This window comes from Cololabis saira, chromosome 2 (genome assembly GCF_033807715.1).
Source record: "Cololabis saira isolate AMF1-May2022 chromosome 2, fColSai1.1, whole genome shotgun sequence".
NCBI lineage: Eukaryota > Metazoa > Chordata > Actinopteri > Beloniformes > Belonidae > Cololabis > Cololabis saira.
Window position 1 is genome coordinate 6,801,929 of NC_084588.1, and position 6,546 is coordinate 6,808,474.

The following is a 6,546-nucleotide window of genomic DNA, read 5'->3' on the forward strand; positions in this document are numbered from 1 at the left end:
GAATACGCGCGACTGTCTTAGAGACAAAAGGAGCACCTGCCTGATCATCCCAGCTCACACACATGCACACATACAGACATACTGGCCTGTAATGTGCCTGACACAAGGCCACTGTGTGTCCTTAGGAGGGGAGTGTGATCTAGGGCTGGACATATTATACATACTCCCGGCCTGTGTGTGTATGTGCGTGTGTGTGCGTGTATGTATGTGGAGGTTATGGACAGGGAGTGTGTATGTAAGTGTGTGTTTGTGTATGTGTGTCGGGGGCGGGAATGCTCACAGTGGGAGTCAGTTTGGCGGGAATGTCAGGCTTGTTGAATCTACATCTGTTCAACAGTGTGCCAGGCTGCGCGCCACACCACACAGAACACACAAAAAGTCACACAACCATTTGTGGGGAATAGAAAGGCATCATGTTGGCATGTGCCTGATTAACAACAGGTCAATCTGTCCATCTGTGCGTGTGTGTGCAGCGGAAGCAACACTAAAACACTTGTTGCACATCTGTCCTCCAAGGCATGCCCAATTAACAGATCCCATAGTCAAAGAGAGGCTCTGTTGGTCCAGCCAGCAGTCTATTGACAATCATCCAGAGAGACATAAGCAGACTCAGTCATAGCTGTCAGGCTGCACCATGTCCATGGGTCTGAGGGAGTAACTGTGCATTCATGTGCTGTCAGGGTCATTATCTATACACTGCTCCTCAACAGGGACACAACACTCTGCTTGACTCCACCAAAGATTTACATATATAATCTCCATTAAAAATTTCTGAGTAGCATGGCAACAGAATCATCCAAAGATTCCCCAACTTTTTTTAAAAGTTTTAAAGTGTATGCAGTGGAAACAGTAAGGGAAAACATGGTATCTGTTGTACATGTGCCGTTATGGTAAAGAGAACATCTGTAAAATGATTACTTTTTTGCCTTAGTTCAAAAACTATTCACATTTTCCATGGGAAAATGGTTTATGAGGTCATATTCTTAATATATATATAACTGAAAAAGTCATTTTCCACAGAAGTGTTCCAGCATGGCAGCTTCAGTTTGTGTTTGTACAAATACAGTCATGTATAAGCAAAACTCTCTTTCAAATCTCAAAATTAACATCAAAAATAAAATCAAACAATCACGAAGTCCCTACGGTCTCAAAATTAGGTAATTGCTTGAATGAATAACACATGCCATATCAATATTTTACTTTGTTCTCCTTAGTTTCAGCTATTATGGTGTCAACGTTTATATTCAATAGCACTGCAACTGCCAACATAGTGTAGGAAAGCTAATTTGAACTATTATAAGAACAATCTGCAGCAAAGCTGAGTTTTCAGTATGTTTTTACATGTGTACACACAGCCAGCCAACATGGACGGCAGTGTGATCTGTGTGTACTGTGGTGTAATGAGGATGGAAATCTCTCCCAGCCCAAAGGTGGAACGCTAGTGTGGATGCGGATTGATTTTGTCTTTTTTATAGCATTTTGGAAAGAATACAGACTCATGTGGACGTTGCTTTCATCGCTTAGGGGATACTCAGTATAGTACTTGGAATTTAACAATTTCAACTCTGGAGGCTCATGGGAGAATATTAAAGACTCTTGTTGTATAGTTATTTTTTCCAGAATTGTCCTTATTGTTCAACTATTAAGGGGTACATGTGCTGGTGTACTTATGCACTGGTCAACTGCACACACCAGTTTCTGTCAGGTTTAGCTGTCAAATAGATGGCATCTCATCTATTCTAAAGCTGGCAAGCTGAATCTTAATAAAACAATTGAATATATACATTTTGAGTTTTATTTTAAGTTCATCATCATCATCATCATCATCATCATCATCATCATCATCATCATCATCTAAGCATTGTCCATATTATTTATATGGTTGTTTGTAGAAATATCGCACCCCTGGAAATGTTCTCCAAGTGTAGTTAGTTCTGTCTTCACAGGCTTCTTTTACATGATAAATGTTATAACAAAAAACAAAAAAGGGGGCCGCATATCTCCTTAGTCGCTGTTGCTGTTGCAGTACTTGTGCATCAAATTAAAAAGTGTAGAAGTTACGCTTTTCATAGTAGTATGAACAGAAAGTCTTGCTGTTTTTTTTCAAACAGATAGCAGCATTTTTGCATAACAAGAGACCATTAAGCACTCACAAGATGGCAGCAAAAGTCTACAAATGCTCAACAGGTGGAGGGGTGTGCTTTCTACAGTGTACGTCTCCATGTCCAGAATTCATGAAATATTAAGATGTGGATTAATCAGACATGGGTACAGAATTTGACGCATCGATTGCAAAGTTTTAGCAAAGATGTGGCAACATGCTTTCTTTGGAACTGGTGAGAACTGGTGAGCTCAGGATTTGCAATGCTTGGTATCAATGGGAAGAGGAGATCCACACTGAACATGCTTGAGGTAGCCTGCAGATTTCATTATACACTGTGCTGATTTTTGACCATTCCTTCGTGTAATTCTGAACCAACATTAAATCATGATTATTAGTCTTCGATTTCTCTGAGGTCATAATGAAATTACCGTCTCTGGTGGAAATACCATAGATTAAATATAACCTCTTCCCATTAAGTTTTTTTCAGCTCTATTCACAGACGCTGATTTTTGCAATCAGACACTTCTCTTAACTCCATACCACCAAGGTGTGTGTGTAGGCGTGTGCATCTCTGTTTCATGAGATGAACCATGAGATGATTCAGTGCATTTAAATAGATACAAAATGATTCAGGGACTAGATATTTTAATAAGAGCAATTTCAAGGTAAAATTAAAGCTGCAAGCAGCGATGAACGGGCCCTCGCGTGTGCAATTTTCACCAATAAAGGTCAAGAACTCAAAACTAAGTCCGATGACACCACCCATGACTCTTTATGTCAAACCATATCAAATACAGTCATATCACTCCCATTCTCCTCCACTGGCTCCCTGTATCACTCCGGATTCAGTACAAGGTCTCTCTCCTCACCCACCGATGTGTTCATGGAACTGCTCCAACGTACCTCATGGATCTCCTCACTCCTCAGACATCCTCACGCTCCCTCCATTCCTCCTCCACCTACCTCTTAAAAACCCAAAAAATGGGTGATGGAGCCTTCAGTTCTGCTGCTCCTCGCCTATGGAATGCCCTCCCAGACGACCTTAGGGCCTTGCAGACTGTGGACGCTTTTAAACGTGGCCTAAAAACCCACCTTTTTAAAAAAGCCTTTTCCGGCGGATTTTTATTCATGGTTGATTTTAACTTGTAGCACTTTGAGATTTGTTTTTAATAAAAAGTGCACTATAAATAAAATGTATTAGGGCCCAAGCACTGACAGTGCAAAGGCCCTATTGTATCCGTAGGAATTTTTTTGTTCTCGTTTTTATTTTTCTGATGAACGGAGGGCCTTTTTGCCCCCCTAAACGCGCCCCAAAAGTCACCAAGTTTTGCACGCAAGCCAGGCCTGGCAAAAAATGTGATATTTAATGGTTTCCATTAGGCGTGGCGTAATGGCTCAACAGCGCCCCCTAGAAAACTTCGTGCCTCAAGCCCCACAATACGGTTTGACGTACATGCACGAAAATCGGTACACACCTGTATCATGTAAAGAAAAGTCTCTTGGCGCCATGGCCGAAACCGAACAGGATGTCGGCCATTTTGAATTAATCGTGTAATTTTGCTGATGTCACATCCTGACTCAGACGTCTGACTCCCAAACCCCTGACCAATTGGTGGCCTGTAGTGTGATGAAGTCAAATGCAGCCCGACTCAGCCACTTAGAACCTCGGCAGAATAGTTACAGAAAAGTATCTACTCAGCACGTTAGACGTTAGTGGAAAAGAACCAAACCGAGGCGAGGTGAGTCGAGTCGGGCTGAGTAGGTACTAGTGGAAAAGTACCATAAGTAGGAGCTCTCTGCAGAAGCCGTATGTAGGGCTCTGAAAACCTCATGGTACATGAAATAAAGAAGTGGTTAGACATGAAGGTGGAGGTGAAAAGGAGAGCTGCTGCACACCAGAAAAGTGCAGACAGGTGGTGGATCAGGTGTTGAAGACTTCTCACATTTTGGGCAGCGAGTTTGCTCCACTGTCCTCACCGGAATATTTCCTGTGGGTGAGAAGGACTGAGAATGAATCCACCACAGAGAACAATGTAAAACATTCACTCATTCAAGTGTAACACACTGTATTCCACAATTACGGTAAATTGAAACATGATAGACAGGAGTGCCTCCTTTTATTTTTATTCACACTCAGATCTTTTGTGACACCAGGAAAATCCAGGGTCACGCACTCGACCTTCCCTCCGGAAGAACCCGGTGCCTCTGGTCCCGAGGTCAGCCATGTGTTGACCCAGGTTGTTCTGGAGTGACAAGAAAAGATAATTCAGTTAACTGGTGTAATCACCATAAACTTAAAAACATATCATAACAACATAAATCAGGCAGTCAAGGAAATTGGTAAAACATTTACATTTTCTCCATTTTCCATTTATACTGGCTCAATCACGTGTTGTCTGGCATGAATGGCAGCTGCACATAGAGTTGTGCTGGCTCTGGGTCGTCCAGTGGCTCCAAACCTTCACCCAGTGCCGTTTTGCCAGATTATGCAAGATGGAACATGCTACACAATGAGGCAGTACAGCAGCATCTCCCTGGCCCTGTTCAGACAACGCCACCAACATCTCCACTGCCCGATCACTCACTCTACCACTGCTCAAGTGCTACAAATGAGCATAGCTGTGGCAGTCTGGGGTTAGTGAACGGCCATCGTTTCAATGGATATGATATGATAGGGGATATTAAATAGTTAAAAAGTGAACTGTGAAAAGTAGCTTTACATTCTCCATGTTAAACGCATTGCTTACCAAGAAGCCATCCATCCTGCTAGCTTGGAACTTCATCCAAGCCACCTTCCATTCGTCAGGCACATTTATGCATAACATACAGTATGATTTGCATGTTGATGGTACCAAAATTCTTCCGCGTTATGTATACAAATTCCTGCACAAATAGCGCCTTTATTGCAAAGTACCGTATTTTCAGCACTATAAGGCACACTTAAAATTCTGAATTTTTATCAAAAATCTGCAGTGCAGCTTATAATCCAAGGTGATTTATGTATGAATTTTGTTGTGCTTACTGACCTCGAACCAATTTTATGTGGTACACTGCGCTCAAAAATCTACTATTATTTACAGTATGTTCTCTGCAAAATTAAAAAAAAATATTTTCTACGACTAATGTCCATTCAATTTCTTCTATGGAGAAGGAGATGTATTAATAAACTGCAACTGAAAAATGTATTGTTCAGGAATCGGTATTGAAAGTGAGGTATCGGTTTTGGTATCGATATCGAAAGATTTTAAATGATAGCCAGCCCTCGAAACGGCTGACTAACCAGTCACCACTGCGGGATAGAAAAAGTAACTGTGGTCCCAATTCACTCGTTCCCTCCTGATCCTGCCATTTGCAATGGCCTCTAATGGCGCTTTTACACTAGTACCTACTCAGCCCGACTCGACTCACCTCGCCTCGGTTTGGTTCTTTCCCAATAGGGGTCTAACGTGCCAAGTAGATACTTTTTCTGTAACTACTCTACCGAGGTTCTAAGCGGCTGAGTCAGCTGCATCTGGCGTCATCACACTACAGGCCACCGATTGGTCGGGTGTTGGGAGTCAGACGTCTGAGTCAGGATGTGACATCAGCGATAGAGCAACTCTGGCGGCGGCTTCTTGTTCATTTTATTCAACAGGCCATGGCCGTAGGCCAGCACGTAGCTCCTGAAGCTCCGGCCTGCAAACATGCACAAAATAGAAAAAAAAGGGGCCAGCACAAGAAACTACAGGAACAATGGACAAAAATGATAGCTATGAGATACTTATAATAAATAAAAATGGAAAATGAGAGGAGAGGAAGGGAAGAAGAGAAGAGAAGAAGGGTGAGGGGCACCGCCCAGCGGATCATGTCGGTGTCCCCCTGCAGAAGAGGCCTATAGCAGCATATCTACCACGATGTTTGAGACTAACTATTATAGTCTTGTTCTATAGCTGCAACTATGACTACTGACTCTAATACATTTGGCTTTACCATCCAGAATAACAGATGGTAAAGTACTTGGCAGGATGCATACATCGTTACACTTTTTGGGAGTGTATCTTTTGAAATTGGTGTTTGGTGGATGGAGATTTTAGTCACTACATACGATCAATTTTATGCTCTCATGAAAAGGGGAAGTGACTTATTTTCTTTACACTTATGTATTACATAAGGGATTTGCCTCTGAATGATTATCTGCTCCCTTCCTCCTCTGTTGAATATGTTTGGCGATAGTGGAAATCCCAATACTTTGTCATAGACTAAAGATGTTTCTGTTCATCTTCTTGATGTATTCCTCTTTTTTGAAAAGAAGCCTTGCAGGACAAGATACGAAAAGTTATGCAGATAGAGAGGAAAAACCAGGAGAGCAGTAATGCTATTTTATCTTTTGTGCCACAAGGTGCCACAGAGGGAGAAAGAACTTGCTGTGTGAAAAGGGTTTTGGTTACTTTCCGCCTCTGTTA